The 12,254-nt window shown below is 47.2% G+C and overlaps 1 protein-coding gene across 3 annotated transcripts in view; it reads left to right on the forward strand.

The window, feature by feature from the left end:
- Nucleotides 1-12,254, forward strand: part of RARA (retinoic acid receptor alpha) — a 343,208-nt gene that overhangs the window by 106,676 nt on the left and 224,278 nt on the right. The window contains exon 1 of one of the 3 annotated variants that reach the window (XM_069237586.1): nt 8,076-8,189. The exons of the other annotated variants lie outside the window; for them this stretch is intronic. The gene's annotated coding sequence lies outside the window, so the exon portion shown is untranslated. Of the gene's footprint in view, nt 1-8,075; nt 8,190-12,254 lie in introns of those variants that run through there. 3 annotated transcript variants of the gene reach the window in all.

A 12,254-nucleotide genomic window follows, 5' to 3' on the forward strand; every position in this document is an offset into this window, starting at 1 on the left:
GTTGGTGCTTGCACTGCTGGTACCTATTCATGGATGATGCTTGCACTGCTGGTACCTTTGATGCATCTCAAAGAAGAAAGTTTGTACCTATGTACGTTGGATGCTTGCACTGCTTATGCCTGTGCAGTACTAATGCATGAGGGTCCTCTGCTGTTGCCATTACTGTGTGCAACGGGGCAAGAGGGGTGAGTTTCACTGCTGCTTGCGGTACCTGTTCTGTGTGTGAAAGGAAAGCTCACAATGCTGATACATGTGCTTCACATGTTATGTGGTGGAAGCTAGCAGGGGAAGTGTGTGCTTATGCTGCACGTGCTGTGCCTCTTCTACAGGAGGGAAGATTGCACTGCTGATGCGTGTGTGATGGAAGAGTGCACTGATTCACTTTAAGCGGTACCTGTGTGATGGGGACGCTTGCACTTCTTTGGATGTGCTGTTCATGTAAGGGGTTCTAGCACAATCGCATCTCCTTCTAGGACCCCTTGTAAGGAACGAGACCCCCCCCCCCAATGCTATACCGTACCTGCTTTGAGTGTGAAAGAGAAGTTGCACTACTGCTGCATACACTTTACTTATTTTCTGCTGCCTGCTGTGTGTGTGCGAAAGGGAAGTTGCACTACTGTTACATGCACTTTACTTCTTTTGTGGTGCCTACACTGTACATGATTTGTGTGTGAAAGAATTGGCCCTACTGCTGCATACACGTTACTTCTTTTGTGGTGCATTCACTGTACCTATTGTGGATGTGAAAGAGACGTTGCATTACTGACCATGCACTTTACTTCTTTTGTGCTGCCTACAATGTACCTGCTTTGTGTGTGAAAGGGAAGTTGCACTACTACTGCGTACACTTTTATTTATTTTGTCGTCCCTACAACGCACCTGCTTTGTGTGTGAAAGAAGTTGCACTACTGCTGCATATACTTTACTTCTTTCGTGATCCCTCTACTGTACGTGATTTGTAACTCTTCTTTGTGCTGCTTGTACTGTACCTGATTTGTGTTTGGAAGAGAAGTTACTCTACTGCTGCATAGACTTTACTTCTTTGTGGTGCTTAGGCTGTGCCTGTTTTGTGTGTGAAAGAGAAGTTACACTACTAATGCATGCACTTTACTTTTCTAGTGCTTGTGCTGTACCTGATTTGTTTGTGAAAGAAGCTGCAGTAGTGCAGCATGCACGTCTTTGCTTTGTGTAAGAAAGAGAAGTTGCCCTATTGCTGCGTACAGTTTACTTCTTTTGTGCTGCTTGTTCTGTGCCCGGTGTGTGTGTGTGTGTGTGTGTGTGAACGAGAAGTTGCAACTGCTAAATACACTTTACTACTTTTGTGCTGCTTGTACTGTGCCCGCTCTGTGTGTGAAGAGAAGTTGCACTACCGCTGTATACGCTGTACTTCTCTTTTACACACACAGCAGGCAACACAGTACAAGCAGCACAAAAGAAGTTGCCCTACTGCTGCATGCACTACTTTTTTGTGGTGCTTGTACTGTGCCTCCTGTGTGTGTGTAAGAGAAGTTGCCCTACCGCTGCATACACTTTACTTCTTTGAGGTGCTTAGGCTGTGCCTGTTTTGTGTGTGAAGAAGTTGCCCTCCTGCTGTAGAACTTGAGTCTTCTTTTGACTGATAAACGGTCTTTGTGCTGTGCCTCCTTAATACGCGGGAAGCTTGCACTGCAGCTGCCGCACATGGTGCACCTGTATTCATTATTTTTTTGGGAGTCCGGTGGTTCTCGCCACAGCACTTACTACTTTCATAGACAGTTAATTATGCGGTAGACTTTCCTGCCCGTGTAAAAAGTTTGCGTTCTTTGAAGCTTCCCTGGATGCTGAACTTTTGCCAGTTTCTTTCTCCCTGGTGAAAAGCCTTCCCAGACCAGTGAAAGGCACCTGATATACCTGAGAATGAATGTATGGTTTTAAGTGACGCAGTACTCGCACCGAATGTATGGAATGCTGACATGAACACATATTCATTCAGTAAATGTGGAGGGAGATAACACAATAGGTACTCTGATTCCGCAGGCAGGAATTAAGCCTGAATATTGGCTGTCCTGGCCAAGCCAGTAGCCGGAAGTGACGTCACCAAGCCTATGTCACTTTAATGACAGGACGTGAGCAAACATTTGGAGGAAAATGTTTGAGACCAATATTTTGATAAAAATGAGCCCGTCCTGTTACTTAGTACTTTAGGCTGAAAGTTTTTGTCTGCAAATAGTTTTAAATGCATCAGTTTTCCAAACAAAAATCTGGGAAACGTTGTCACTTTTCTAACTCCAGTCATAGAAGTGCTTGCCACAGATTCTAGATTCTCGTCATCTTCATTGTACTGTAAAGTGGAATAAAACGACATTCAGCTATACACTTTGATGGTTCTCGTGTACAAAGTGTTTTCCACCAACATTTTTTTAATCCCTTATTTTTCTACTAATAGATTTTCCCAAAGAGCTGTTACTCCACTAGATGTTAAGGGAAATGCAACAAATCCCTAAAATATCGTTCTCTGATTCCTGTGGGAGAGTGCTTGTAGTAAAATAGGATTTTTTTGGATGCCTCCATTTTTAATTTCACAGTGTTGGCAGGAAGCATGAGTACAGCTGAACTACAGTTCACTTTAGGGGGTTGCTTTAAGGGTTACTCTGCAAAGCAGTGTTGAGTCTGCACCAGTCACCTGATGGGTATCCCTGCCTTCCTCTTCTTCCCATTTTGCAAGCTTCATTGTAAACACCATACTAGATAAGACGAGCACTAAATGTTACCAAGATGATATGAATATTTTTTCTATTGTGCTCCATCTTGCACTTACTAAGTCCCTACGAGTAGTAAGCAACAGGTTTCTACTACTTACTATCCCTTCTATCCACAAGGAACTGTTGTTCCTCAATGACATGAACCTTGCTAAATTGTACCCAACTTTCACCCAGTTCCAAGTCACTCGGATTCACCTTGGACACCAACCTCACCCTCAAGGCTCACAACACCAAGACAGCCTGATACCACTTCTTTCTGTGGAAGAGAGTGAAACCATTCCTCCCAGAAAGTGACCTCAGAACTGTGTATAAGCTCTTGTGTTCACACAAAGGGATGCAGACAGTGCTGTACTCTATGGTCACCCTGACTTCACATCCATGCCCCTTGCCGCCTAGCCTTTAAGGGCTATTTTCACTCCATAGCATGCCTCAACAACGGTCTGAAGGAATATGACCACTTCACTACCACCCTTATGGAGCTCCACTGAAGTCCTTTGTCACCAAGCACCACCTACAAAACTGCCTGCCATGACAGCTGGTGCCCCAAAGCCCTGACGCCTCCTCCCTAGGTGACAATGAGATAGCTCAGTGAGTGGAGCACCCTTGCTTAAATAGCTTTTTGCATGGGGGAAGATGATTCTCTTGAACATCGTTGACAGGTAAAAGAGGTAAAGTTGAGTTACACCCTTTCTTTGCTAAATTCTGGTTTGATTAATTCATGAAGATGCTTGCACTGCCCTGTGCAATGAACACATTTATTTGGCACAATGTCCTTGCATACCGGAAGAGCTCAACTAACCAGCCTCTTCCAGTATGCCTTTTTGCCAGGACAGAATTCAGGTGCAAACATTTCTTCTAGAAGAAAAATGGAGTGAAAAGAGAGCAATGAATGAGCTCGTTCCTTGCAAGCCCCCATATCTTGCCCCCAGATTTGATGCATGATCACCCTGCGCTGCTTTTATTACAAACTGTGCTATCTACCCCTTAGAGACAGCCCCCCAACTCCCTACTCCCTACGCTTCCCAGGCTCCACCACCTTATCTTTATGAAACTCATATTGATTTTCGAGCCTGAAATACATCTTGGAAGGGTCATTAGTGGCGTGTAATGGGAACTGCAAAAAATTATTCCTTTCTAATGCCCTGAGGAAGATTTAGAGGCCTCCAAGCGTAGTGTAAGATGTGAGAAGGCAGACGTAATCCCCCCGCCAAACCATGGAGTAATGAGGGTGATGAATGCCCTTGTGCTGCCTGGTAAATGAAATTATTCCCCTCCACTCGTGCTCGCTCCGTGCCAGGATTTGGCACTGAGTGATGGAAGCTTGCGGAGGGCGCCTCGTGGGGCTTTGTATCGGAGAGAGGCATCAAGATGGGTGGTGCATGAGATGTCTAATAATAATATCTGTAATTATTTTCAGTTTATAGTATATCGCTCTTATGTAATGGCACATGCCACCTAGGCCGCCTCAGAGCGCTTTTCCGTAAAAACATGGAAAAACACCTACAGAGATCATCAACAACTGCACCATGTAAAATACACTAGTCGGTGCGTACCCATGGTGTGAAAATACTTCATAACAATACTTGTGCTAGAAAAATTGTCTATACTGTGAGTCGAGGGACTAAATTAGTGGTCATACTAAGGGTTCTCCATCCTAATATAGCATGGTGAAAATTATGTGACCCTGGATTCCGCTAAGGCCATCAGCTAATGCCTTAATTGTCACCAGGAACACCATGTACACATCCTTGGCTTTCATTAAAAAAATAAAAACATAAAAACTATGTATTAGGAGTTGTAGTTGAGTAGTAGATGAACTGATTGTTCTGCTGTAAAGTCCTAGTCAATTGTGTTTTTAAAAGGAAAAACTGGATTGGGATATAGTGTCCCCTGCACACATGGTTGATCTGCTGACCTAACATAAGCAGTCCCGGCAATTTCTTAGAGCCGAGATTCCACTCATACATGTGGGGCTGCCAGAGGCGACATGCGCAGTGACTTTTGGGAAGGCGGTTTACACCCACACATGTTTAAATTAGTGTGCTTTTGCAAAACATCAGCAGGCACTTCATACCCATTTGTGCACCTACACCAAGTGGCAAAAAAAACCTGTAGTAAATTCACAAGTATGTAGAAGTCTGCATAAATCGTAGGTGGGTAATTGGTTGATTTTTACAACTCGAACTTGTAGTAGGCAACTATGGACTAGCAGTGCTGTTCCCTACTCCCAGATAGGAGTGAAAAAAGCAGGCAAAGGATAGACGACATTGAACCTTTTCAAAGGTTAAGCCTCGCGTGCCCCATAAGCAGGGTCAGCTTTTCAAGTGGAAGAAGTTTCTAATGGCAGCTCATATATTCAGTGGGTGTAGTGCCCAGTGTCTGGGTTGGAAATACTGGAGGAGAGTTTTACAGGCACGTGAAATTCTTGTTTAAATGATAACCCTTCCTGGAAAAGGTTACTTAGCATCCTACTGCTCCAGTATGCCCACTCGTGGAGGATTACTGAAACGCGCGTAGGCTATAGGTTCCTACTGTACCTTTGTCCGAGATTGTTGTAATATTAATACTGGATTTAAAAAAAAAAAAAGTATGTATTAGGATATGTAATAATTTTGTATTTTTATCTTTTAAAAACTGTTTTGTTATTAGGATTATTAGGTTTTTTTTGTATTGATCTCTATGGATGTCTTATTAAAGTATGAATGTGGGGTGATTGAGCTAGTTTTGTAGGTTTTTTTGTATCATATTAGGTTTTTCTGTAATTTGCATATTAATCAAATAAAATCATATATTGTTGACATAGTTCTAAGATTCAGAGATGTTATATATTTTTAGAGATCTAAATTAAGATATTGATGTAGCCTAAGACCGAACATTTAGGTATTCAGGCCCATATTTATACTTTTTGACGCTAAACTGCGCTAACGCAGTTTAGCGTCAAAAAGTTTTGCGCCGTCTAACGCCATTCTGAAGCGCCAAGCGGGCGCCGTATTTATGGAATGGCGTTAGACGGCGCAATCAGACCGGCGCTGCCTGGTTTGCGTGGGAAAAAACCACGTAGACCAGACAGCGCCGGCGTAGGGGGAAAATGGCGCATGGGCGTCTTAAAATGGGGCAAGTCAGGTTACGTCGAAAAAATCGTCTTAACCCGACTTGCGCCATTTTTTAACGACGCCCATCCCCCATCAACATGACTCCTATCAGGAGTCATGCCCCCTTGCCCAATGGCCATGCCCAGGGGACTTCTGTCCCCTGGGCATGGTCATTGGGCATAGTGGCATGTAGGGGGGCACAAATAAGGCCCCCCTATGCCACCAAAAAAAAATATACAAAATAAATTATACTTACCTGAACTTACCTGAATGTCCCTGGGGTGGGTCCCTCCATCCTTGGGGGTCCTCCTGGGGTGGGCAAGGGTGGCAGGGGGGGTCCCTGGGGGCATGGGAGGGCACCTGTGGGCTCATTTTGAGCCCACAGGCCCCTTAACGCCTGCCCTGAGCAGGCGTTAAAAAGTGGCGCAAATGCGCCGTTTTTAGCCACGCCAACTCCCGGGCGTCTCTTTTGCCCGGGAGTATAAATACCACGTAAAGGCCTGGGAGTCATTTTTTAGACGGGAACGCCTCCCTTGCATATCATTAACGCAAGGAAGGGGTTCACGCTAAAAAATGACGCACATTCCGGGAACTTTGGCGCTATTCGCCTCTAACGCCATAGTATAAATATGGCGTTAGTTGGCGTTAGTTTTGCGTCGAAATTGCGTAAAAAAAAACGACGCAATTTCGGCGCAAACGGAGTATAAATATGGCCCTCAATCTTTATGTTTTAATGTACATATACTGTTGAAGACATACATAATCAGTTGTATTGATATATATTGTAGTATTGTGGTTGAGCAACATCCTTCTAGTAGTATTTAGAAGTAGCTCACAACTTTGGTTTACTTTATAGCTGCCACTCGTGGAAGGTACAGAATTTCTTGTAGTAGTGCTTCACGTTATGCCAATAAATACACTATTTCCGTCTCTAGTCGCCTTTGTGCCTGGCATTGTCTACTCGTGTGAAGTCACCACTGTGAGTGATTCTCATCCCATGTGTTAACTCGTCATTGTGCCTGGCACAATTCCTTATGTAACTCACCGTTGTGACCAGCAGTGATTCCTTAGGTAAAGGCCCCGGTAGTGTCCTGCAGTGACTTCTTGTGTAAAGTCGACATTAGGCCTCTCAAGTCACAATCGTGGCTTCCAGTGATTTCTTGTGAAAATTCGCGACTTTGCCTGTCAGATTTCTTGGGTGAAGTGACCGAGGTGTGCGTAGTGCTTTAAATGGGCCGGTGCTGAGTACCGGCACTTTTCTATTCTGAGCGGGAGAGTACCTGCACTTTATTTTTTCCATTTCAAGCTCTGGGTGTGCGGCAGTCCCTGGGAGGGCAGAAGTGTCTGCGGAGACATAATTAACCCTCGGGTGGGCGTGTGTGCATGATGTCTCTGTTGTGGGGGAGGGCTGCATACACGGAGGCTCGTGCTGTCTGCAGGTGAGGCCTTGAGTAGCAGGTGAGAGCTCCTGAACGGTCCTGAGGATAATGGATGCTCCAGTCAGTGGGCCGTTGGAGGGGCGTGCAGACCAGGTACAGTACTTGGGAAACTGTTTCAGTTTTATGGTCTGGCTGCCGGGGCCTCTTAATCTGTCAACGCCTCCACCCTCGCTTCTCCCCGGGCCCCTCGGGTCTGGGTTTCTCGCCACATGTTGGCACTCGGCCAGTGGGTGGAGGGGCACCGGGCTTCGGCGGGGGAAGGCTGAACCAGTCTGCGGCTGTCCTGTTGCATCTCAGGTGTGTGCAGGGAATGCCCCCGGGTCACCGGTATTTCTCGGTTTCAGGAAGAGACTCCGTCCTTATCCTAAGACACCAAGGCGATGGAGATAAAGTATGGCTTTAGTTTGAGTGTTGGGGGAAGGGGCGTGGTGGCTCCTCATCCAGGCCTATTTCAGGATTTGCCTAACCATACATTCACTCACCCTACATCTGCATTACCTCGTTCGTCGAGTGCAGTCTCTCCTCCTGCCAGCTTGCGTGAATGTTCGGTGTCTGCATTCATGCATTCATCCACCGTGTCAGCGCACCCATCTTGCACACTTTGATTCACTATTGTAACGGCATGATTGACAGAAGTCTTTTGCACTGCTCACGTGTCTGATTGACAGACGTCCTTTGCGTCCCTGATTGACAAGACGTCCTTAGCTCTGCTCACGTGGCTCTACAGGCCGACCTGACAGTGTTCCTGGTAGATGTGCTGCTCCGAAGGGGGGAGGGGACGGGTTCGAGGAAACATTTGATCCCGGGAGGAGGAGGGAGCTGGCTACCCCGGCACTGTGCTGTTCGGGGCGACGACGGACAGACTCGTGGACCTAGCAACCGGGTGGCAAAAGGACCCCTGGCTCCAAGCGTTGCCGGTGAGTGCGCGTGCAGGACTCGGTTGCGCACAGGACGTTGGCCTGTGCAGTTTGCCTTGGGTTGTGCATGTTCTTATGTGCTGCGCGGCTGTGATCACGAAGTGTTGCAGAGTTTGCGCACAGAACATGTGCATGCTGCATGCACACTGTTAACGCCTGCGGATAGGTCATGCATGTATTGCATCATCTGTGCACGGCACATGTGCATCGTGTGTGAGGTCTGGTTGAGATGTAACTTGCAAAACACAAGCATTGTGGCGTTTTTCGTTTGGAAAGCATCAGTGGCCGTTCTGTTGACCAGCTCTCCGTGCACGATCGGTCTCTCTGCTGTAACTTTACACATTTACGATAATTTACCTTTGCACCGATTGGTAATATTCGCCGTTTTACTTGCACGGAAGGTGTGCATGTCGCTTATGTGGTGCATAGAACAGACTTGCAACATCTACCCCATCAACCAACAGGTGCCAGACGCCAATACAATTCGCTGTGAGAAGGGGGTGGGAATGTCTCTATTTTTGTCACCGGCCCTATGTAGACCTCATGCCATCCGAGCAGAGTACATTCGTGCTAATTGGCCACGCGGTGTACAGAAGGTGCTTCTGCAAATGTGTCCGTACATAACGAGTGCACCCTGCCTTTGCTTACCACATAAATGCTCGAAGTTAGCTATCTCTGCTGACATACGTGCATGCCGTTTTGCATGCATTCGTTCTTGCATGCATAGAATGTACATCGAATGCGTGCAGTGGTTTGTGGGCAGTTTGGAAGCTTGTCAATTGCATGGATGCAGGACTGCATGCCTACTGCGCACAGAACAAGGGCTTGTTTCCAAGAGCATGCCACACCCACCGGCACAGCATGCACATTTTCCGTGTAGGGTGGCATTGCTCAAGTGCGCTAGCACCAGGAAAGCCTCCGAATCTTGGAAACACACGGCACCGAGCCAGCCACTTGCATGCAATGCACATTCACAATGCTCTGACGCGTGGGTCCCCAAACCCAGCAAACGATCTTTCCGACTTTCCCCTTTAAACTCGAGTGACGCGCCTCTGGCGTTCGTTTTTCAACCACTGGCTGTTTGCGGGTCGACCCATCTTGCCATCTTCCTTCCCTTGCCTGAGAGGAGGCTGTCTCTTATTCAGGCTGTAATGTTGATATGTCTGAATGTTTGTGTACTTTCTCAGGCCCAAACATAGTTGTCCCGAAGACTCCCTGATATCAAAGGCCCAGTACTCCACACGTGTGGTATTAATGCATTGTGGGAGTTGAAGTCTTGGTTCCTTTAATTTGCTTCCGTTGGAGACACCGGACAATGATTTTAAAATAAAAGCCAGGGGGTGCAGATTTGATTCCCTCGTCACAAGAGTCATCTGGTAACTTTTCCTCAAACATCCTATCTCCAAACACAATATGGATTTAGTAGCCAGTGTTTAAGACCAATATTTTCCTGGATACTGTGTCTGTGACCAAAGTTTTATAATCTTAGGATTCGATAGAGACTTCTAGACACAGAGTCCTTACCTTAGAATATTTCCCAGGTGTCACACTGGATCCAGAAAATCTTGAGCAATACCTCTGTGTGCCAGAAGGTGCCACCGATCAGCTCCATGTTGTCCGTGCCAGAAGTCGAATAGGCGCCACCCTAACCCAGTAACATCAGTTCCTTACTTTATTCGCTATCAGTGCAGATCCCGAAGAGCTACTGCAGTCACTTTTTGACTGCTTTTTTGTCGACCTTTTTAAAAAAAAAAAAAAAAAAGCTTTTGCTCCTTGTATGTCTTTTAAGAAAGCTGTGGGTTTAAAGCCCAGTGGAGCCTGCCAGAGGCAGATGTCTGTGATAGACCCTCACTTGATTTGCTTATGGTACATGAAGCTGAACCACGACTGAGCCTGCCCTGACTGCCATGTAATGAATCCCAAAGCCGTCTGGGGTGAGTGTCAAAGCTCCTGGTCGCTTGACGCCAGATGAAACCGTACCACTCCAGTTCCCGGTTGTGTGGAAGGTCACAGACCCGCTCCTGGAGTCATTCTCGCTGATCATCGTCGACATCCAAACTGTTGGGTAAATCACACAAGATAAAGAACAAGGATAAGTGGAAGTGTTATTCAACTTCAGTGTACCGGTCCAGAGCATAAGACTTGGCGTGGAACAAAGCCACAAGTCTAAGCCCTGCCCCCACACTTTCCTTGCTGAGCCTAAGCCTGAGTCCGCTCCGTACCTCCCTGAATTTCCGGAGCCGGTGCAACCGCTGACCAATTTTAGGAATTTTAAGAGGCTATGCACCTGATCGTCGGGTTGGCCGACCCTTCTAGAGTGTCCTCAAGCCTCACAGGTTCGGAAGGTTCCCTAACTGGGTTTCCTTGGGTGTATTTGCCCTCTGCACCAGTCGGGCCATTTGGATACATTCCTGAATCCATACTGATTCCAGTCGCAAATCCACAACTTTCACTGGAGTTTGGGCCAGTGGCGTGGTTCCAGGCACCCGTGAAGCTCTTTGGCAGTGCCGGCCCCATAGTTATTGCCAACTCCAGTATGACCAGACCAAGGCCTATTGGGTTAGACACAGTTCATCCTTTTTCTGACAGGCCCTGTGAGGAATAGCTTGGAGTGAATCTGAGGATCCTTATGGTTAGCCTGACCCCCCTTGAGGAATCCTTGGCAGAGGATAACTGATATGAGGAACTGGCTGATGCCATTGGTCAGGACACCTCGCCAGTCTCCGGCCTGGTTTCTCCACCTAGTGTGGCTAAGGAAGAAGGGGCTTCCTTTGGCATGGCTGTGCAGAGGTGGGCTGAGGTCCTTGATCCTGCCCTTAGTGGAGGTCAAAACCAATGTCTTGACTGGGGGGCTTCAACCTTGGGTATCTCACACAGAACCACACCACTCGTCAATGAACCCTTCACTGATGTCCTGCTCGGGCCTGGGGCAAGCCCTGCACAGACACTCCTGTGCACAGGACGATCGCCCACCAACACCACTCTTTGGGATCCAGCTTTCCTCACCCAACACTGTACCCTGAGAGCCTGGTGGTGCAGGCCTCAAGGTCAGCCCTTGCGTGTGCCCTACCATTCAACCAGATAGAGAATCCAAGAAGACTGGATTCCTTTGGTAAGAGTATTTTCTCTTCCCCCAGCCTTGCAATGCAGTCGGTGAACACCAGGTGCCTCTTGGGCCGGTATACCCACACAACATGGAACAAGATTGTGCAAGTGCTCCTCCTGGTCTTGGAGGAGACCTGAGCCACATTGACATAGGTAATTGCCACAGGCAAGGTACAGCCAAATTCTTGATACACTGGACTCAATACAACAGACTCGCTAGGTAGAGCAATTGATTTGTCAGTGGTCATTTGTCATCATGCCCGTAATGGCACTTGTCTGTTTGGTGACAAGGCTGATTCAGTGCTCAAGCACTTCAAAAATAGTAGGGCCACCATCCAGTCGTTGGGACTCTCAATGCCCCCATGCCTGGCAAAGACTGCCTTTCACTCCTTGTGTGGCTACGGTAGGGCCTACCCGCTGTGTCCATTTCCACCCAGCAACATTGTCCAACAAATTCTCTAGTCCTATTGTGGCAGAGGATTGTGCTCCCACAATCCACCACCTTCCCCTCTGACAAGCCATAACTTAGCTCCAAATTGATCAGCGAGGGTTATACTCTTCCATTCATGGAAACCCCACTGCCCATGCCACCCTCCTCAGATCAGTTGATGGAGGATTATCTCTTTGTGCTGTGTCAGAAAGTGCAGGTTATTTCGGCCAATGAGGCCATTGACAGGGTGCCAACATCAGAAGTAGGTTGTGGTTGCTATTCCCGCTGCTTTCTGGTGCAGAGGAAGGATGGAGGCCTCCACTCCATAGTATGTCTACATTCTCTTAACTACTTCCTGAAAAAGGAGAAATTCAGAATCTCATGTTGGTTCAGGTCCTCTCTGCCCTAGAGACTTGATGGTAGTGCTGGACTTGCAGGACACATTTCCATATACCTGCCCTGCTGGTCCATTGACGTTACATGTGGTTCACTTTAGGCCACTAGCACTTTCACTTTCTATGCTCCCCTTG

Source organism: Pleurodeles waltl, chromosome 6 (genome assembly GCF_031143425.1).
Source record: "Pleurodeles waltl isolate 20211129_DDA chromosome 6, aPleWal1.hap1.20221129, whole genome shotgun sequence".
Taxonomy (NCBI): Eukaryota; Metazoa; Chordata; class Amphibia; order Caudata; family Salamandridae; genus Pleurodeles; species Pleurodeles waltl.